The sequence below is a fragment of the Megascapheus bottae genome, chromosome 19 (assembly GCF_031878675.1).
Source record: "Megascapheus bottae isolate mThoBot1 chromosome 19, mThoBot2.hap1, whole genome shotgun sequence".
Taxonomy (NCBI): Eukaryota; Metazoa; Chordata; class Mammalia; order Rodentia; family Geomyidae; genus Megascapheus; species Megascapheus bottae.
This window is the reverse complement of record NC_143527.1, coordinates 47,923,616-47,945,678: the sequence shown is the minus strand read 5'-3', so window position 1 is coordinate 47,945,678 and position 22,063 is coordinate 47,923,616. Positions and strand designations below refer to the sequence as shown.

At 42.1% G+C, this 22,063-nt stretch overlaps 1 protein-coding gene across 1 annotated transcript in view; it reads left to right on the top strand.

Annotated features, from left to right (window-relative positions):
- Positions 1-18,318: 18,318 nt before the first annotated feature.
- Positions 18,319-22,063, top strand: part of Ralbp1 (ralA binding protein 1) — a 34,811-nt gene continuing 31,066 nt past the window's right edge. Inside the window, exon 1 of the mRNA XM_090353520.1 lies at positions 18,319-18,521. The gene's annotated coding sequence lies outside the window, so the exon portion shown is untranslated. The remainder of the gene's footprint in view (positions 18,522-22,063) is intronic.

Below are 22,063 nucleotides of genomic sequence, written 5' to 3'. Positions count from 1 at the left end.
TAGGGACCTTAATATACAAGAGTGAATAGATTATTCTATTAATTGAATCTAAACATGCAATTGCCAATAATCTGAGTCAGTATCTCTATTTTTTTAATTCATTATTTTTCTACACTCATCCAAACATAACCTCCTCATATTCTCATTGTCATTCTAAAACCATAACACTCTTAACTTGTTTTAAAATTTAATGTTATTGTCAGTGTGATGTACAGAGGGGTTATAGTTGCATACTTAAAGTAGTGCTTGCCAAACATTGTTACCCCCTCTCACATTTTTCTCCCACTTTCCCCCCCGTATTACCCCCCTTTTCTTGGTATGTATAATTAAACTTGTTTGTATGCATGTACTTTCCTCATTGTTGTTTTAGACAGTAGCTTGCTGTGTTAGCCAGGCTGGCTTTGACCTTGAAATGTCCCTGTTTTAGCCTCCTAAGTTTTGTTTTTGGATCCTCCATGCAATTTGCATGTGTAGTATTGGAATACAGATCTTATCTCCTCTTCTGTTGATCACTATGGCTTTAAGATATATCCAGATTAATGTGTAAACTTCTATTAAATTTCTACCAGTTTTTAAAAATAGCAACCTCTAAATAATTACTAATTCTGTGTCATATTAAAAATCTCTTATTTAAAAAAAAACTTTTGTGGTCTTCTTAAACTTGTTATAATAAAGGTAACAACCTAATTTTTATTTATTTATTTATTTATGTTCTTGCCAGTCCTGGGCTTGAGCCCTGGCCTGAGCACTGTCCTTGAACTTTCTCAAGGCTAGAGCTCTACCACTTGAGCCTCAGCACCACTTCCGGCTTTTTTCTATATATGTGGTACCGAGGAATCGAACCCGGGTCTTCATGCATGCTAGGCAAGCACTTTAACCACTAGGCCAAACTCCCGGCCCCAACAACCTAATTTTTATAACAATTTTTTTTGTCTTAAAGAGGATCTAAAATTCAGTGAGGCTACTAATCTTTTTTTTCTTTTTGGTCGATTATGGGACTTGAACTCAAGGCCTGGACACGATTTTTTTTTTGTAGGTTGATCTTATTTATTTTCAGCACTGATAAACACCTGTTGTCTTGATTTTCCAGTTTCCTTATATAGCTGTATATGGAAAGCTTTCTGAATTGTTTCCATGTTTTCACAATAATGAGTAACTGCTATAAACATTTGTGCTTTGGTGAAGATGTAAGTTTCAGTTTGTTTGGGAAGACAAGAGAGAATATAATTTTTGGATCATATGGCAAGAATATATTTGATTTTGTAAGAAAAGGTCAGCTGTGTTTTTTCCATATATTTTTATTGTAATTAATAGAAGGGTTATATTATATTCACCAGATAAAAGGTGCATACTTCACAAAGATTAATACCTTTCTCATATCTTGGTCCCCATTTCCCTCCCCCCACCCTCCTCAGTTGTATTTTTTTTCAAAGTGGAAGGTAATATGGGAAATGTAACTTTGTAGCATGTGACAAAATTTTCTACTTTGCATTTCCACTAGCAATGGACAAATGTTTTTGTTATTCTTTCTTGTCAACTTTCCCTCTGTGTTAACTATTCTGGGAGGAATAGAGTGGTATAAAATTATTCGGTTTAATTTTAATTCACTAATGACATACCATTAAACATTTTATATGATTCTTCACTATATTTATCTTTTTTTTTTTTTTTTTTTGCCAGTCGTGGGCTTGAGCTCAGGGCCTGAGCAATGTCCTTGGACTTTCTCAAGGCTAGAGCTCTACCACTTGAGCCTCAGCACCACTTCCGGCTTTTTTCTATGTATGTGGTACCAAGGAATCGAACCCGGGTCTTCATGCATGCTAAGCAAGCACTTTAACCACTAGGCCAAACTCCCACCCCTATATTTATCTTTTGATGAAGAGTGTGTTCATGTCTGGACACTATTTTTGAGCTCTTTTGTTCAACACTAGTGTGCTATATCACTTTGAGCCACAATTCTACCTCCAGTTTTCTGGTGGCTAACTGGAGATAAATCTCAAGGACTTTCCTGGCTGGCTTCAAATCTCAATCCTCAGATTTCAGCCTACTTTCAATTGGGGGGTTGGGGGGAATCTTATTTAAAAGTTTGAATGCGTTACAAAAGTGGAAGTAAAATCTTTTTTTTTTTTTCTTGCCAGTCCTGGGGATTGAACTCAGGGCCTGGGCACTGTCCTTGGACACTTTTTGCTCAAAGCTAGTGGTCTGCCACTTGAGCCCTGACAGGGCCACTTCCAGCTTTTTCCTGTGTGTGTGGTACCGAAGAATCTAGCCCAGGGCTTCATGCATGCTAGGTGAGCATGCTACCACTAGGCTACGCTCCCAGCCCAAATGGAATCTTTGATGACGTAGTATGCTTTATTCTAGAATAAGGGAAACTTTCAAATAAATGCTTCACTAGTCTTCTGCTTCTGTCGCTTCATAATCCCAACCAGTTTTACAAGGCTGGAAAGACATATACAAAGATCAAACTGGGAAGATAACTTTCCCAGCTCTCCCATAGCATTCTCAAAGGCCAATATTACTGCTTGCATAGCAAGACCAGGGCCATTACACAGAATCTGCACTGTGACAACTTAGTATTCAGGGAAAATTGAAGAGGGAATTTGAGTAGTGCGAGAGGGTAACTGAATCCTTAAGAGACAGAACTGAGAAATTTGTGAGGTATAACATTTAAAGAAGAAAAACATTTATTAGGAAAATTGTCATTTGACTAAAGGTGACCAAATGTGAGTCATGTAGAGAGAGCCAGAAAAGAGTAAATCTACCATGTAAATCAGAGGCCATGGCTGCAATCACGAAGGGACCTAGGGCATTCCTGCCTTGTCTAGCTACTTTAAAAAAAAGGGGAGGGAGGGGGGCCAGGAGTTTGGCCTAGTGGTAGAGTGCTTGCCTAGCATGCACGAAAACCCCGGTTCGATTCCTCCATACCACATACATAGAAAAAGCCAAAATCGGTGCTGAGGCTCAAGTGGTAGATCTGTAGCCTTGAGAAAGCCCAAGGACAGTGCCCAGGCCCTGAGTTCAAGGCCCAGGACCAGCAAAAAAAAAAAAGTGTTATAGCTAGGCACTGGTGGCTTACATCTGTAATCCTAGCTATTCAGGAGGCTAAGATTTGAGAATCACAGTTCAAAGCCAGCCCAGTCAGGAAAGTCTTTGAGACTTCTCAAGAAAAGCCTGAAGTAAAACTGTGGCTCAAACAGTACAGCACTATCTCTGAACAACAACAACAAAAACCACTCAAGGACAGTGCCCAGGTCCTGAGTTCAAGCCCCAGGATGGCACAAAAACAAGTATTATGTATCAGTTTTAATTGACACATAGTAATTGCATGTGTTTGTGGGGCATAATGTGATTTCAGTACATATATGGTCAGATCTGGGTGGTTAGTATATCTGCTCCCTCATACATTTATTTGTCTGGGATATAAACATTCAAAATATGTTTAGGTATACTGGTTTCTTTCCGTAACTGCAGCTACTGAAAATGCAAACAGTAGCTGGTATAATACCATCTATACCAGGCAAGTGAGAATTCATGTCAGCAAAGAGGGAATGATTAGTACATGTCTGACATAACAGCTACAGAAGGAGAATCATGATTCAGACCATCCCCAGAAAAAAATTATCTCAAAGGTAACCTAAGCAGTCAGGCATGTATATTGTCACGAAAGTACTCTGTGAAGATTAAACCAATTAACCTAAAAAAAAAAACCAATAACAACAACAACAAAAAAAATACCTGGCAGTGCATCTGAAGTTAGGTATCACATCAGCCTGTGCCTGACTTATTCAGCTTAACATAATACCTACCCTCTGACTGCATTCATATTGCTACAAATGACATTTTATTCTTTTTATGGTACATTATTACATTACATTATATATTGCACACACTTCCTTTATCCTTCATGAGACTGGCTATTGAGTTTACTAAACTAAAATGTCATCCCCATTGCCTTGTGGACCTTAGGAATTTTTTGTTAATGTTTCAGATATTTCCTAACCAACAAAAACTCTATTTTACCTTGTGCTAACCAGTTAGGAGAGGCCATTGTTTTAGATTAGATCTTGCTCTAGCAGCCAGGACAAAATATAAAGTCCCACTAAATACCACAGAATCAAACTTTACAGAAGTAAATAGGTCCCAGAACAGACCAATTTTTCTTGAAATCAGGAGACTCTAGTGCCCGCTGCCTTAACCTTGGTTTAAAATAAAAACCAGAAGTAGCTGGATCATAACCTTGTTTTTTTTCTACTCTGTTTCCTTGTTCCTAACAACTCATGTTCTGCTAGAGCCTGCTGGGAGCTCTCTGTTTTGTTGGTTGCCAAGATTGATGAATCACAAGTAAAAGCCAACTCAAACTATGACTGAATTTGTTGTAACATTATTTTGACTCTCCTTTATTTACACTAAAAATATTATAGTCACACTGCATTTATTGCCCAGGCTGATATTGCATTCTTGGGGTGAAATTATCCCCTCACCTCAGATTCTTTGATAATTGGGATTGTGGGCACCCATTACCTCTCACTGTATGTACGTACATACGTACGTGTGTGTTTGTATGCATGTATGTATTTAGTGCCAGTTCTAGGGCATGAACTCAGGGCCCGGACACTGTCCCTGAGCTTTTTTGCTCGACTAGCTCTCTACCATTTGAGCCATAGCTCCACTCCTGACTTTTTGATGGTTAATTGGAGATAAGAGTCTCACAGACTTTCCTCTACCCCAGGTGGCTTCAAACCATGATTCGCAGAACTCAGCCTCCTGAAGAGCTAGGATTACAACACTTGGCTTCTCCTTTTATTTTAATTCCCGTCTTTGAAACATGGAATCAGCCAAACCTCTTGAGGTCCAGCTTCATAAATGAGAATTTTCAAAGCAGAGGTAGTGAACACAAAACAAAAAAAATACAAAAAAATAAAAGTCATTCTATCCTTAATCATTTGAGAAATCTTTGGAGTTTTTGCGTCACTTACAGATAGAAAAATGGAGGTTCACTTACTAGCTTCTTTCAGAGTGGCAAAAATTTCCTTGTTGGACTGACATGAGTCACAGACACAGTCACTATCAAAAACACCTGTTTGGGGCCAGGAGTTTGGCCTAATGGTAGAGTGCTTGCCTAGCATGCATGAAGACCCAGGTTCGATTCCTCGGTACCACATACATAGAAAAAAGCTGGAAGTGGTGCTGAGGCTCAAGTGGTAGAGCTCTAGCCTTGAGAAAGTCCAAGGACAGTGCTCAGGCCCTGAGCTCAAGCCCAGGACTGGCAAAAAAAAAAAAAAGAAAAAAAGAAAAATACCTGTTTGACAAAAATGATGTGTGCCCTTCTCTCCCCTCATCCTGTAGCTAGGTCTGGCTTTCTGCCATTTCTGTGCAGCTCAGCTCCTGATAAACAGCAGAGGCCTTAGGGAATGTAATAACAGACAACCTGCCTTTACGGTTTTTTTTTAGGGTGTTTTTACTGTTGTTGTTTTGGTTTGGTTTTCTTTTTTTCTTTTTCACAGAAGCCTTCTTGCTCCAGATATTGTGTTGTGTCCTCAAGGCCCACATCTCAACATACCCCACTTGTACCTTGATGAAAGCAAAGCTCTGGCACTGACCCAAGGCTCCCGTGAGACGCCTTGGAGCTATAGTTACCTCCTTCTGGGGGTTTCCACTCTGGAACACAGGCAGCCCTGCCAGGCCTTATTATCAAAGGCATCTCTAGACCTGCAACCTAGATTGGTAGAGTCCTAAGGCAGGTGATTAAGCCTTTTCAAGCTGACATTGGATAAGATGGGGTACAGCATGTATCTCCCTTCTTCAGCTTCTAGCTCTGCCTCATTGTCCCCCTTAGCATGCCAAGTTCACCCTACTCTCAAGTATAGAAATAACACAATGAAACCCCCTTGTACAACTAATATATGCTATTTTTTTTAAATTGTCCTGGGGCTTGAATTCAGGGCTTGGGCAGAGCCCCTGAGCTTCTTTTGCTCAAGACTAGTGCTCTACCACTTGAGCTATAGATGCACTTCCAGCTTTTTTTTTTTTTTTTTTGGTAATTTATTAGCACTAAGATACTGTCTGTGTCATTTGGAATGCAGGTATGTGCCACTGTACTCAACCATTGTACTTCCTCTATAACTGAGATTATAGCCATGCACAACCACACTGTTCCATTGGTGGAGAGGCCCTTGAGCTGCAATTCTTTAATCTCAGCCTCAATAGTTAGGGTTACAAACGTGAGCTAAATATATTAGAATATTTTAAATATTTGTATATACTGGTAAATATATATTTGTAAATATTAAGTATTAAAATATTTTAAAAGTTACAGAAACCTAATCCATCTGTTGGTGAATCATGCCTGCGATCCTGAAGACTGCAGTTCAGAGCTAGCCTGTACAGGAAAGTTTGTGAGACTCTTATCTCCAGTTAACAACCAAAAGGCCAAAACTGGAGCTGTAGCTTAAGTGGTAGAGCTCTAGCCTTGAGCTATAAAAGCATACAAAGCCTTAGGTCCTAAGCTCAAGACTCAGGACACACACACAAACAGAAACACACACACGCACAGAGGTTACATAAATCCTCAATCAAAAATAGCTATGCTATTATTGCCACTCTAATACACTAGATTTCTGTATTCCTTTACCTTTTATATTTAGAATTTGAAGCAAAATGTTTATTAGATTCAATTGTCAATATTTTATGTAAATGATAAGAGTATAAGAAAGTGTAGGGGCTGGGAGTGTGGCCTAGTGGTAGAGTGTTTGCCTAGCATGCTCAAAGCCCTGGGTTTTATTCCTTGGTACCACATACATGGAAAAAGCCAAAAGTGGTGCTGTGGCTCAAGTGGTAGAGCACTAGCCTTGAGAAAGCCCAAGGACAGTGCTCAGGCCCTGAGTTCATGCCCCAAGACTGGCACAAATACATATTTCTTTTTAATTTTAATTTTTTATTGTTTCTTTTAAAGGTTGTATGCAGAAAAGTCACAGTTACATAAGTCAGGTAAACAGTAAATTTCTTTTTGGACAATGTCATCCCTTACCTCATATTCGCCTAGTCCCCATTCCTCGTCCCCACTCACGAGTTATACAGTTCATTTTCAACATGGTATCTAGTGAGTACCTCTGCTCCATTTGTTTGCTCTTTGTCCCTCCATTTTTGTGTCTTCCTTACCCTCCCGAAGACATATAAATAAGCAAGACAAAAAGAAAACAAAACAGCAACAAAGATCATTATGTGTTTGCTGCACATTTAAGCAACTAGTAAATTTACTCTTAAGGTGAACCTATTGGAAGTCCCAGTACTACACTATATTTAGGGAGATTAGAACTTAAAATTTACTTTACTACAATATTTCAATTATACTTTTTTATTGGAATCACAAAACTGCATTCAAATGAGCCCCAATCATCTATACATTCAAGTGTGAGAACTCTTAATACAAAAATATTAATCATAAAAAATACTAATCATATTATTTTCATTCTTTTATTATAGATCCTCTAAATTCTACCAAAGTTGAAAAACAGGTTCCCATTAAGAAATGTGGTTCACAGAAATCTCTTCCGACCTCAATAAAAATGAGAGCCAGAGGACCAGGAGTTTGGCCCAGTGGTAGCATGCTTGCCTAGCATGCACAAAGACCAGGGTTCTATTCCTCAGTACCACATATATAGAAAAGGCTGAAATGGGGCTGTGAATCAAGTGGTAGAGCTCTACCCTTGAGAAAGCCCAAGGACAGTGCTCAGGCTCTGAGTTCACAACCCAAGGACTAGCAAAAAATTTTTAAAAAATGAGGGCCAAAGATTTGAAATTCTTAAGATAATAAGACTCAATTAATATTTTTCACCTTGTTATGTGATATATTATATATATGCTTGATTGGCTATTTGAAATTGAATAGGGTAGGGGGGAAAACAACATGAGCGGCGGGGTGGGGGGAGGGAAATGGGGACCATGACATGAGAAAGGGTATCAATGTATGTGAAGTAATGCACCTTCTATCTGGTGAATGTAATGTAACCCTTCTATTAATTACAATAAAACATTTATGAAAAAAAGACTTAGTTAAGATTTAGCTATACATACCCAAAAACACGTGGGCAGGAAAACTTTGCCCCTGTATAAATAGGGTCAAGTGCAGGCTCTATATGGACAAGAAAAATAGGCCTATCTGTCTTCCCAAATTTAGGAAGACATTTCTTTGCCTAGAGGCAGAATGAATAGTATATAAAATGATTTCATACCTAGCTAGAAAATCAGCTTATGATGGACAGGAGAAAGGGTTTTTCATACCAAAGCCTCACAGCTCCAAATGATACACACTGCCTACATTTTACCAACTTCTCAGGAAAGTCTGTACTTCCCACTCAGCTCAAGGACTAGATTGAATTTTATATATCTTTCTTGGACTCTTTTTTTTTTTTTTTTTTGCCAGTCCTGGGGCTTGAACTCAGGGCCTGAGCACTGTCTTTGGGCTTTTTCCTCAAGGCTAGCACTCTGCCACTTGAGTCACAGCACCAGTTCTGGCTTTTTCTATGCATGTGGTACCAAGGAATCAAACCCAGGTCTTTGTGCATGCTAGGCAAGCACTCTACCAATAGGCCAAACTCCCGGCCTGGACTCTTATAATAGTGTGTAGGGTTCCTCCCCGACACACACACCCCTAAGAACCCCTTACTGAAATTCTCAGTTATAGAAATGAAATGTATTTTGTAAGACTTGATGTTATCTTATATCTCTTTGTGTCCCCAAAGATCATACAATTCTATATATCTCTTTGTGCTGCCATAGATCATATAATTCTATTTAAATGACACCTTATAATATGTATGTGTGGCTGGGGGCCCGTGGCTCACCCTAGCTACTTTAATCCTAGCTTCTCAGGAGGCTAACATCTGAGGATCAAGGTTCAAAAACAGCCTGAGTTCAAAAGACTGTGAGACTCTTATCTCCAATTCACTATCAGAAAACTGGAGGTGGGCTGTGCCTCAAGTGGTAGAGAGCTAGTCTTGACTTGAGGAGCTCAGGGACAATGCCCAGACCCAGAGTTCAAGCCATACAACCCACCAAGAAAAAAAAATGTGTGTGTGTGTGTTATTGCACCTGGCTTTGCCTAACCAGTGGCACCACTTGGAGATGCTTTCCTGGAAACATATTAGCATTAAGAATTCAAGGGAGGGGCTGGGAGTTTGGCCTAGTGGTTAAAGTGCTTGCCTAGCATGCATGAAGACCCGGGTTCGAATCCTTGGTACCACATACATAGAAAAAAGCCAGAAATGGTGCTGAGGCTCAAGTGGTAGAGTTCTAGCCTTGAGAAAGTCCAAGGACAGTGCTCAGGCCCTGAGCTCAAGACCAGGACTGGCAAAAAAAAAAAAAAAAATGAAGACAGAGACTAAGCAATCTCTGCTATGTTCAGACATGAGAGCATTTTAAATACCTCACATTCATGGTATTTTCTTACTCATTTACACTTTTTTCCCCCTCCCCAAAATGAGGTTGCGTGTTGAACTTGAAAGCACAAAACTACCCAGAGCTCCAGCTAGGAAAGCAGCAGTCAGTTTTATATTGAGTGACAGGTGAATGAATAGGTGATGAAAGTTTCATAATTATCAAAAGAAAAGAACTGCTGGGCACAGTGGCTCATGCCTATAATCCTAGCTACTCAGGAGGCTGAGATTTGAGGATCATCGTTCAAAGCCAGCCTGGGCACAAAAAAAAACAACAACAAAAAAACCCAGAAAACAAAAAACAGAGTTCAAGTCCCACAACTGACCAAAAAAATAAAAAAAGAAAGAAAAAGAAAAGAACTCTAAGTGATTTACATGGTTAGCTAATAGGAATATCCAAATGGGTTAGCTTTGATGAAATATATTCAAATTATGTTTTTTCAAGTGTTGAAAATAGCTGTTTTTTTGTTTTGTTTTGTTTTTTTTTGCTTTTGTGTGTGTGGGGGGAGGGGTTGTGGCCTGGGTGCTGACCCTGAGCTTTTCAGCTCAAGGCTACCACCCTACCCTTGAGCCAAGCCCCACTTCCTGCTTTCTAGAGGTTAATTGGAGGTAAGAGTCCCAGGTCCTTTTGTTCCAGGCTGGCCTTAACCTTGATCCTCAGATCTCAACCTCCTGAGTAGCTAGGATTACAGGCATGAGCCACTGTGCCCGGCCGACAATAGCTTTTTATTTGTATGATAGGATTCCTCATTTAATAATGCTACATTTTTCACTCACTGATGTTTTTCTAGAAAAGAGCAAATAAGTTGAAACATTGGTGGGGAGGGGGGTGAGGGAAGATGGCACAGAAAAATAGAGAAATATAGTCATATTGAATGTACCTATGTGAAAATGGAACCACATCACTTGAGGGTGTACATGGGATTGAGAAAGATGAAGAATCATAGAAGAGGTGATACTGACCAAGATGCCGTATACTTATAAGCTAATTTGTTAAACTGAGACCCCTTTATCCAAGAGCAAAATTCTTTCTTCTATTTAAAGATGAAATAAAGTATTTTAAGAGCCAGGCACAATTGGCTCACACCTATAATCCTAGATATTCAGGAGACAGTACTGCTCTGAGGATCATGGTACAAAGCCAGCCCAGACAGGTAAAATCTCTGCGGTCTCCCCCTGTTTTGGGGGGGCTAGTTCTGGGGCTTGAACTCAAGGCCGGAGCACTGTCTTTGGCCTTTCTCAAGGCTAGCACTCTACCACTTGAGCCACAACACCACATCCAGCTTTTTCCATGTATGTGGATAAATTGGACTCAGGGCTTCATGCATGCTAAGCAAGGCTTCTTACTACTAGGCCATGCTCCGGGCCCTGTGAGACTTTTATCATCAATTAACCTCCTAAAAACTAAAGTGGAGCTAGCTGATGCTCAGCGTGGTAGAGTGCTAGGCTGGAGAACAAAAGCGCAGGGCCTAGTTCAAGCCCCAGAATCAGCACAACAAAAGGGAAATAGGAAGTGTAGAATGGGGGGGGAGGAGAGAAGAAAAGGAAGGAAGGTAGGAAAGAAGGAAGGAAGAAAGGAAAGGGAGAAAGAAAGAAAGAAAGAAAGAAAGAAAGAAAGAAAGAAAGAAAGAAAGAAAGAGAAAAGAAAAAAGAAAAGAAGAAAAAAGATAGAGCAAGGAGGCAAAATTTCAAATCCCTGTATAGAGTATGAGCAGAACGGATGTGGTGGCTCACGCCTATAATCCTAGCTACTCAGGAGGCTGAGATCTGAGGATCGCAGTTCAAAGCCATCCCAGGCACTAAAGTCTGTAAGACTCTTACCTCCAATTAACCACTAGAAAACCAGTAGTGGCACTGTGGTTCAAGGGGTAGGGAAGTAGCCTTGAGCTGAAGAGCTCAGGGACAGAACCCAGGCCCAGAGTTCAAACTCCATAACAGACAAAAAAAAAAAAAAGAGTATGAGGAAAACACTGGCTTCAGGCATGGCCAGTTGCAGGAAATAGACTTTCTTCCTTTCTTCCTGCACTGGCACATTCTTTGGGAGGCCACCCACAACAAAGCTGGAATGCTTCCAAGTGATAATTATAGCAAGAAGAGGTCATCAATACAAAGAGATCCAAAAGTGCCCGATAAAGGGACTTTTCACACTGGTTTGGAGGAGGGAGTCCATCTTCAAAGATCATATGGACAGAGTAGTGGGAACCAATGTAGAGATTATCAGAAAAGGAGTTTCAAATTAAATACAAATACAAATATAAAGTTTTTACTGTCTGCTTTAGAAAGAATTCAGCTCTATGAAACTGCTCTTTTAGTTTGTAAACTACTTAGGCTGTATCACAACTGGAAATCCACCTCTTAAAAAGATTTAAATATCTTTATATCTTCTTTATCTGCCATGTTAACAATCCTTGCAAAATCAGTAAAGAAGTATTCCTTCAAAATGGGAGCAAGGCCACTTGATGAGCCTGTTTTAAGAAGGAAAGAGAATAGTTCACTGATGATTGTGATTATGATTATGTTCAAGAAGTATACATAGGCTAGGAGTTTGGCCTAGAGGTAAGAGTGCTTGTCTAGCGGCACAAAGACCCCGGTTCCATTCTTGGGTACCACAAAAAGTTGGAAGTGGTGCTGTGGCTCAAGTGGTAGAGCATTAGCCTTCAGAAAGCTCAAGGACTGTGCTCAGGTCTTGAGTTCAAGCCCCAAGACTGCCCCCCCAACTATATATATATGTATATACATAAAAATATATGTATATATACACACACAAATTAAATTTGTCAAAATGAAACCCTCTTTACAAAACTAACTTGTGTCCATTTAAAAAACTGGTTCTTAGGAGCCGGGAATTTGGCATAATGGTAGAGTGCTTGCCTAGCATGCATGAAGACGTGGGTTCCATTTGTTTGTACCACATACAAAGAAAAAAAAGCCAGAAGTGGTGCTGTGGCTCAAGTGGTAGAGCTCTAGCCTTGAGAAACCCAAGGACAGTATTCAGGCCTTGAGCTCAAGCCTGGAACTGGCAAAAAAAAAAAAATAGTTTTTAGCTGGGCACAGTGACTCACACATGCAATCCTAGCTACTCAGAAGGCTGAGATCTGAGGATCAAGGTTTAAAGCCAGCCTGGGCACAAAAGGACCTGAGACTCATCTCCAATTAACAACCTGAAAATGGGAACTGGGCTTGGCTCAAGGGTAGGGTGGTAGCCTTGAGCTAAAGAGCTCAGGGACAGTGCCCGGGCCAAGTTCAAGCCCCACGACCTCACCCCACACACAAAGTAATAATAATACTTTTTTTTTTTTTGCCAGTCCTGGACTTGAGCTCAGGGCCTGAGCACTGTCCTTGGACTTTCTCAAGGCTAGAGCTCTACCACTTGAGCCTCAGCACCACTTCCGGCTTTTTTCTATGTATGTGGTACCAAGGAATCGAACCCGGGTCTTCATGCATGCTAGGCAAGCACTTTAACCACTAGGCCAAACTCCCGGCCCCATAATAATTCTTATTAAATTTCCCTTTAAGGTTTGGAAATCATCCTTTGTTTAAGAAAAGTATCTACTTTCAATTGTTGGGCCTATGGGCCAGGAACATAGCCTAGTGATAGAGTGCTCTCGTAGCAAGCACAAAATCCTGAGTTCGATACCTCAAACACATAAGAAGCTGGAAGTGACCCTATGGCTCAGGTGGCAGAGCATTAGCCTTGTGCAAAAAGTGTCCAAGAACAGTGCCCAGGCTCTGAGTTCAAGTCTCAGGACTGGAAAAAAATAGTTGTGCCTGTGAAAGATTTTTCTTTTCATTTCAGAGATAAGGATTTGAACTTGAGGCTTGCTTGGCTTGCTTGTTAATGGCTGGTGGTCTACCACTTGAGTCACACCTTCAAGTCCTAGCTTTATTAGTATACTCTTGCACAAGAGAAGGTTCATTTTGATGTTGCCACATTATATGAATTCTTAACAGTCTGACCTGCCTTATAGATATCCCCCATCCTATTTCTCCTTCTTAAAAAGTCAACAGATTTCATTTCTCTATTTTTTTTTTGCCAGTCCTGGGCTTAAGCTCAGGGCCTGAGCACTGTCCTTGAATTTTTCCTCAAGGCTAGAGCTCTACCACTTGAGCCTCAGCACCACTTAGGGCTTTTTCTAAGTATGTGGTACCAAGGAATCGAACCTGGGTCTTCGTGCATGCTAGGCAAGCACTTTACCACTAGGCCAAACTCCTGGCCCCATTTCTCTATTTTTACCTGGGCAAATACTGACCATAATATCATCTTTATTCACTGTCATTCCCCTTCCCACTGCTGGCCTCCTCTATCAAGCCTGTTTTACTTTTCTGTCATTCTTTTCTCTTTTCTTTTCTCTTCATTCCTCTCTCTCTCTCTCTCTCTCTCTCTCTCTCTCTCTCTCTCTCTCTCTCTCTCTCTCTCTCTCTCTCTCCCTCCCTCCCTTCCTTTATTTCTTTCTTTCTTTCTTTCTTTCTTTCTTTCTTTCTTTCTTTCTTTCTTTCCTTCTTTCTTTCTTCCTTTGCCAGTCCTGGGGCTTGAACTCAGGGCCTGAACAATGTGCTGGGGCTTTCTCTAGGCCAGAGTCCTGCCATTTGACCCACAGCACCACTTCAGGTTTTTTCTATGTGTGTGGTTGAGGAATTGAACCCTGGTCTTCATGTATACTAGGCAAGTACTCCACCATTAGGCCAAACTCCCAGCCTCATTGTTTTTTTAATATATATCAGATCCACCAAGAAGTATAACTATGATATTTCAGACACCCATATGTTGTTTTGCTCAGAATAACCCTCTCCTATTTCTTTCCCCTGAGAGTCATTTTCTACTGATTACTTTATTCTTGACTGTGGGTAGCATTTTTCTGGCCAAAAAGTGGGCATTTTATTTTTCATGGTATTTGTTTTTAGTTAAGGTGTGTTGTGGGACTACTGGTACCTTTGCTCTGTTTTCTCTCATCTTTATTTTCAATCCTAATGTTTTAGGGTTTTTCTTATACCTGCATAGGTGAATGGCCAGGCTATTATTTGAGCAGGGTTAGAATAAAATACTTTGATTCTGTGAATCTTGTTCTTTCTGCCAATCATGCAAGTATGTGGATTCAAAAATGCATTTAACCAGCACTGATGACTTATGCCTATAGTCTTACTACTCAGAAGCCTGAGATCTGATTATTATGGTTTGAATCCATCAAGGTCAGGAAAGTCTGTGAGATTTGTAATCTCCCATTAACCACCAAAAAATGTCAGAAGTAGTGCTATGGCACAAGAGGTAGAACAGCAGCTTTGAGCAAAAACAGCTCAGGGAGAGTTCCCAGGCCCTGAGTTCAAGTCCTAATATGGATACACACTCCCTCCCTCCCCCCACAGGATTAAAAAAAAAAGTGCTGCAAACCCATGCAGGAAAGTCCATGAAATTCTTATCTCCAAATAACCAACCAGAAAACCGGAAGTGATGCTACAGCTGAAAGCAGTAGAGTACTAGCCTTGAGCAAAAGCACTCAGGGACAGTGCCCAGGTTTGCAGTTCAAGCTTTATGACTGCCACACAAAGAAAAAAATGTATTCAAAGTTACCACCAGTTTTCAAGTCTTCCACATCTATTTTTCAGAAGTAGATTTCTTGGGTGAAACTCATTCAAGTGCCTGGTTTCTAGTTGTCAGAGATGTGTGTGTGTGGAGGCTTATCTTAGCCCTTGCATGACACTCTTATTTCTAAAAATTCCATCCTAATTATGGCTTGCTTGCCATTTGCAATCTTTGATAAGTAAAGCTGTAGGGCTTTCCTGTTTATTTTTGTGTCACTTTTAGTTGTCAGTCTTAAGTGTTTGATAACTTATCACAAATTGAGTTTCATCTGCTAACGGCTAGTTTTCATGACTAGTCCTGCTCATATTTGAGAAACTCTAGTTCTTGAGCAACAATGTGTAAGAGAAGAAGGCTTAGGCAAAGAAGGCCACAGGCATTGACTTCCTACTGGAAATTCTAGCAGATTTTAAAAGTGTTTTTCAAATTGTTTTGATTTCCAGTATTTAGAAAGCTTGAATGTTTTCCTCCTATTTGTCTAATTTTATATTTGTTTTGTGGACAGAGAATTACTGATGATGTTCCTTGCAGAGTTTGGTTATTCGAGACTCTTGAGTAGCTAGGATTACAGGTATGAGCCACTGACAACCAGCTTATAGTTTCTTTTTAAGAAAGGAGAATTAGGGGGCCGGGCGTTTGGCCTAGTGGTTAAAGTGCTTGCCTAGCATGCATGAAGACCCGGGTTCGATTCCTCGGTACCACATACATAGAAAAAAAAAAAAAGCTGGAAGTGGTGCTGAGCCTCAAGTGGTAGAGCTCTAGCCTTGAGAAAGTCCAAGGACAGTGCTCAGGCCCTGAGCTCAAGCCCAGGACTGGCAAAAAAAAAAAAAAAAAAAAAAAAAGAAAGGAGAATTAGTTGGGACCTTCAATGATATATGAGAACTCAAATTAGTTACGACTGTTTAATAGTACTAACTGGCTTGAACATTACAGGAAATTTATGGATCATAATTCTCAAGTTTACAGGACAGCTAATAGCATAAGACAGTCAAGGTTTGATATTCACCAAACACAATGTTATTCTCCATCTTTGCTTTTTGACAGTATTAATTTAATCTTCATACTGTATCAGAGTCTTCCCTGTAAATTATTATTTTTTTCTAGGCTTTCTTCTCGAGTAATATGATTACTACATTTACAGATCTCCATTTTACTATATTAGAAGAACATGTAAGCATCTGTTTAGTTGAAGCTCCAGCCCTAGTCTTTCTGGGATCATTGGTTCTGGCTGGGTTACGTGACATCACTGAGACTAAGGGAATGGCTGCACGGCTTAAGTGGGAAGGATATTGAGGAGACAGCTATCAAATATGCTCTATAACCTCTCCTCCATTAGCATTAATAAATATACAGATTATTCATGCACTGGTTAATTATTAGGCTCATAGTACTTGGAAGAGCTGTAGAAACTATGGCCACTGACAGAAATCATCTTTACTTCCTCAGCTCTTGCTTTTCTCTGGGTCTTCTTCTCTCCTTTCATTTCTGTGACCAATAGGCCACTTGATGTTTTAGAAAATATGATCATCAGCAATTAGATCTCAGTAAAAGAAAATCTCCCCTTCCACTTCTCTGCAGCCCATAGCGACTTCAGGCAAGGGCTCCATAATTCCTGGCTTGGGTCAGTGTCTATCCCTTGACCTCATCAGTATTGCCAGAGGAAAGGAGTGTTGTAATTAGCATATTAGCACATTCACACCTACATCCATTCTGTGGTCAGGGAGACTGGTCCTTTGTCAGAGAGGCAATGGGAAAACCCCCTTCTTTTTGACCAGTCCTGGGGCATGAACTGAGAGGGTCTGGGCACTTACTGTCCCTGAGCTTTGTTATGCTTCAGGTTAGAGCTCACTTGAGCCACAGGGCCACTTCTGGCTTTTTCTGTGTATGTGGTACTGAGGAATGGAACCCAGGTTTTCATGCGTGTTAGGTCTACACTACCACTGAGCCACCTTCCCAGGCCCAGGTTGGAATGTTTGTAGGGACATTTTAATACAAAGATTTTAGTCCTAAGGGAAGGTGTATTATGATACACCAATGTATGACCCACAGATCTTAACCTAACTAGGCAACAAACTTCTAGAGTGGCTCTTGGGAATAAAGTGATGTGGAGGGCCATCTTTCTTCAAATAAATGGCTATATTTCTATAAAACAAGCTTTTTAAAAAAAAGATTTGATTAACATTGATTTTACAACATATTTCAAATGTCATGTGTAAGGAACAAGTTTTTAAGAAGGGAATCTCTATATACAATCACTGGCACATAGTTGACTTCTTTTTTGGGGGGTGAGGTAGGGTCATGGGGCTTGAACTCTGGGCCTGCGCCCTGTCCCTGAGCTCTTCTTCAGCTCAAGGCTACCACCCTACCCTTGAGCCACAGTCCCAATTCCCATTTTCTAGAGACTCCTGGCTTTGTAGTGCCGGGGCTGGCTTTGAATGTCACCCTCGGATCTCAGCCTCCTGAGTGGCTAGGCTTACAGGCCTGAGCCACCGCGCCTGGCTTTTATTTTTTTTTGTTTTAAAATCGCTGCTCTCCTGCATTCTGTACTTGATAGGACTACTCCTCACATCTCTGTGGAAAGTAAAACAGACAGGCCGAGTAGTTTTGATGCAGGCGCTGTTTTGCACACGCCGAGCCACAAAGGGGATGGTGGTGGAAGACAGCCAGTCCCACGGCCCTGGAAAACCAGCATCTGCTTCAACAACTCTGTGGATGGACCTGGCACCGGAGTCCAGCGACACCCTACTTAGGCCCAACACCCACACCCAGGAGTCTCCACCCAACGCCAGCCCGAAGGCTCGCCGCCCCGCGGAGGGCTGGACCGGCCGCTCAAGCTGGTTTGACTGGTCGGAAGGCTGGAAGCGCTCTAGTACGAGAAAAGGCAGCAACGTCAGCAGCCGAGGAAGGGTTAGCGAGCGCGCAGACAAGAAAGGGCCATTATTCCTCCTTTCCGCGACAGGAGTTGCACTAAAACCATCTCCTCAAGAGCTCGCTTCAGGTAGGAGCGCGTCCCTCCCAGTCTGCCAGGACACAACACTGCGCAGGCGTCTGTAGAGCCCTGGCGTTTGGCTGGTCCTCTCGCGCGTCGACTCTGTAGAGAGCGAGGTCGGGAAGCCCAATGCTTTCTGGGTGTGGTAGTTCTCTCTTAGGCCTCGAGGCCTCGAGTAGTTAGGGTGTTGGGGGGTTGATCCCAGGACTACAACTCCCGGCGTGCCCCGCTCAAAACCACGGGACGTTTGCCCTCGACGGCCTTAGCCGTCAGAGCCGAAAGCGGAGGACCCGGGAAGCGAGCTGCGGCGGGAGGAGGGAGTGCGCGTGCGCGCACAGCCGGCTCGTCCAGTTCTGTCCCAATCATTGTAAACAGGCGGAGGCTGGGCGGGGTGGGAATGGGGCGCCCGGGGCCGACCGGGGCCACGGCGCTGGAGGCAGTGATCGTAGCTGCGGCGGCAGCCTGAGCGCGGGGAGGCAGCGGCGGCGGCGAGGCGGACGGTCGCGCGGCAGCGGGGCAGGTCAGTCACCGGGAGCGGTGGCGTGCGGGGGTCCCGGCTGTCCCCTCCGGCGTTGGCGGAGAGCCCTCCAGCCCGGCCTCGCGCCTGCGCCTGTCAGGCGGCGTGCGGGGTTCGGGCTCTTCCGCTCCGGGTTGCAGTTGGGGACTGGGGGCGTGGCTGCCCGCCGCGGGCTCCTCGGGGAAGGCTGCACCCGGAGCCTTGTCCCCCGGAGTCCGACCCCCCTGCCCGGCAGCCCTCCCTCGGAGCCCGGCGCGTGCGGCGCTCCGCTCCCCGGGCGGGCTGGGACCCGAGCTCTCCTCCCGGAGCCCCAAAGCCGCGGGGGAGCTCCGTGGGGGTACACCGGGGCGGAGCGGGGCGGTCTTTTGTCCAGCCGGACTAGGGTTCGGGGCTCCTAGTTGGCTTCCGGACCTGTCTCCTCGCTCGTGATGCTGCCACGGCTGGCTGGGGGTGGGGGGGTTGGGGAGTCTTGGGGCGCAGGTTTCCGCGGGCATGGATGGACAGATTTGGCAGGGAGAATTCCTTTCCCAATTCATGTTCAGTTACGTTTGTGCCCAAGTGGTCTTGAGATCAGTTTTTTTTTTTTTTTTTTAGCTTTTTGAATTTGTCATTGTGGAACAGGTTTCACGGAGTGGTCCTCACCGCAGTCAGCCTGAAATAATTTCGCTACTTGAAGTTTTGCGATGCTTACTGACAGTCTTTCCTTGAACAAGTAGCGTATTTGCCTCAAGGCCTAGTAGTAGTCTTGATAGTCATTAAATTTGTAGTTCGAGGTATTTTCGACGTTCATGGAACAGAACTGCAGCTGTTTGGACAGCGAGTTACTGCTGTACCTAGTTTAGTGAGAAGCTTTCACTATGAAAAAAAAAAGTGTGTGTGTGTGTGTGTGTGTGTGTGTTTGTATGGTGGCACTAGGGCTTGAACTCAGGACCTCAGCACTGCCCTTTGCGCATATATACCACACTACCTTGAGCCACAGCTCTACTTCCAGCTTTTTGCTTGTTAACAGATTTTCCTGCCCAGACTGGCTTCGAACTGTGTTCCTCAGCATTCAGCTTGCTAAGTAGCTAGGATTAATGAATAAGGTGTGAGCGACCACTGTTGGGCTTCACTGGATATTTTGAGTAGACATGTTCGAATATTAAGGTGATTTGAGTAGCATTCCATCAGATGTGGTAGTCAGGCACAAAATAGGTAAGCGATGATAAGGAATAGACCTATATTTGGTCTGGTGTTTACTTCTAAAAGAAGAAACAACACTGGTAAATGAAAAGGTAGCATCACTTTCTCTCTTAGGAATTGTCCTGATGATTGGATAATTTCTAGGTATCTTCCTGGGAAAGAATGATTATTGTGAGTTACTAGCAACTGTAGGGATAGCAAGTCAGTAAAGTGGTTCCTATTTTTCATTCAATTGTCCCACAGATTTAAGAGGGGAAGGCTAATTGAACAATTTAACTGCTGATAAGTACTTTAAAAAAAGTATCTAGAAACAATTTAAAATAATAGAATTTGCTATTTTTAAAAAATACTGTTTCATATTATAGCCCTTGCAGGGACCATTTGAAAGACAGAAATAGTGTCAGAAAGTAGATATTAACTGTATTTTATACAGCTACATTTGCACAGTTGTTTGCTTGGCCAGGAGAGATTAAGTCCAGAATATTACTGGAAAGTATGTTTTCCTCAGGAGGCTGAGATCTGGGGATTGTGGTTTGAAGCCAGCCCTCAGTTCATAAAACTCTTTATTTCTAATTAATTACCAAAAAGTCAGAGGTAGAGGTGTGGCTCAAGTGGTAGAACACTAGCTGTGAGCAAGAAAACTCAGGAACAGCACCTGGACCCTGAATTCAAGCCCTATGACCAGCAAAAAAAAAAAAAGCTTTTTTCAAAAGATAATTCTAGTCAGGCACAGATGGATCACACCATTAATTCTAGCTATTTAGGAGGCTTAGATGCAAGGATGGAAGGTTAAAGCCAGCCCACACAGGAAAGTCCTTGAGAATCTTATCTCTTAACCACTAAAAAGTCAGAATTGGAGCTGTAGGTCAACTGGTAGAGTACCATCCTTAAGCAAAAAAGATTAGGCCTTGAATTCAAACCCCAGTATGGGTACCACGTGGACATGGGGGGAAGGAAAGAAAAAGGAAATTTAAGACCTAAGGAAAGTTAGACAGAGATTTGTAGTAGAGATATGAACATTTTTAAGAATGAATACTATTAAGAATGAAGTTGTTTCTGTAGCTATAATATTGGTTGTGGTAGTAAGCAGAGAATGAGGCTGCACAGATTCTAAAAAGTGTTGTATTTGGTTCTAAGGTTTTTCTATCTGTAAGGAAAAGTTTATAGATTTTAATCAGGAAAGACAATACTTTCATTCTAGGAAAAGCATTCTAGAATATGTATATCCATAGGGAGGTTAGGTAACATTGGATGCAGAAAGACTGTTTAGGAGGATTTTGCAATAACAGATGAAAGATAAGGGTCTAAATTAATGAAACATTAGGTTTCAGAGGGGTAGATTAATAGAAATGTCTAGAAAGGAGATTCATAAGGCTTAGAAATGATTGAACTTAAGAAGTGAGGGAAGGGCCGGGAGTTTGGCCTAGTGGTAGAGTGCTTGCCTAGCATGCATGAAGACGTAGGTTCGATTCCTCGGTACCACATACATAGGAAAAAGCTGGAAGTGGTGCTGAGGCTCAAGTGGTAGAGTACTAAGCCTTGAGAAAGCCCAAGAGCTCAAGGACAGTGCTCAGGCCCTGAGCCCAAGCCCAGGACTGGCAAAAAAAAAAAAAAAAAAAAAAAGGTGAGGGAAAAATAATAGACTATGATGAATTGGATTTTAGCCTGGATAATTGAATAGAAAATGGTAATGTATCCTGGGGAAATTCAGAAAGGGCAACAAACTTCAAGAGGATCATTATGTTAGCTTTTGGATATGCAGAATGGAAATATCTGTGAAACCTCCAGACAGATTCATCTGCTGCAGTGTTGTTTCATACATCAATTTGGAGTATGAGAGTGTTTTTTCTCTTTTCTCGCAGTACTGGAGTTTCAAGTCAGCCTACACTTGCTACATATTCACTCTGTCACTTGAGCCATGTTCCCAAGAGAGAAGCTATTTTTTGTTTTGTTTTTTTTCCTCTCTTTTAAAATTATTTTTAGCATGACACTGGTGACTCGACTGTAATCCTAGATACTCAGGAGGCTGAGATCTTAGGATCATGGTTTCAAACCCAGCCCAGGCAAGAAAGAAGACTCTTTTGCTGTTGTTTGGTTGGTTTGAACTCTAGGCCTGGGACACTGGGCCTGGGCACTGTCCCTGAACTCTTCAGCTCAAGGCTATTGCCCTACCCCTTGAGCCACAGCACCTCTTGGTTTTCTAGAGGTTAATTGGAGATAAGAGTCTCAGGGACTTTTGTGTTGGGGCTGGCTTTGAATCTCCATTCTCAGATCTCAGCCTCCTGAATAGCTAGGATTACAAGTGTGAGTCATCAACACCTGCTCCATGAGACATATTCAACTAACCACCAGAAAAGTGGAAG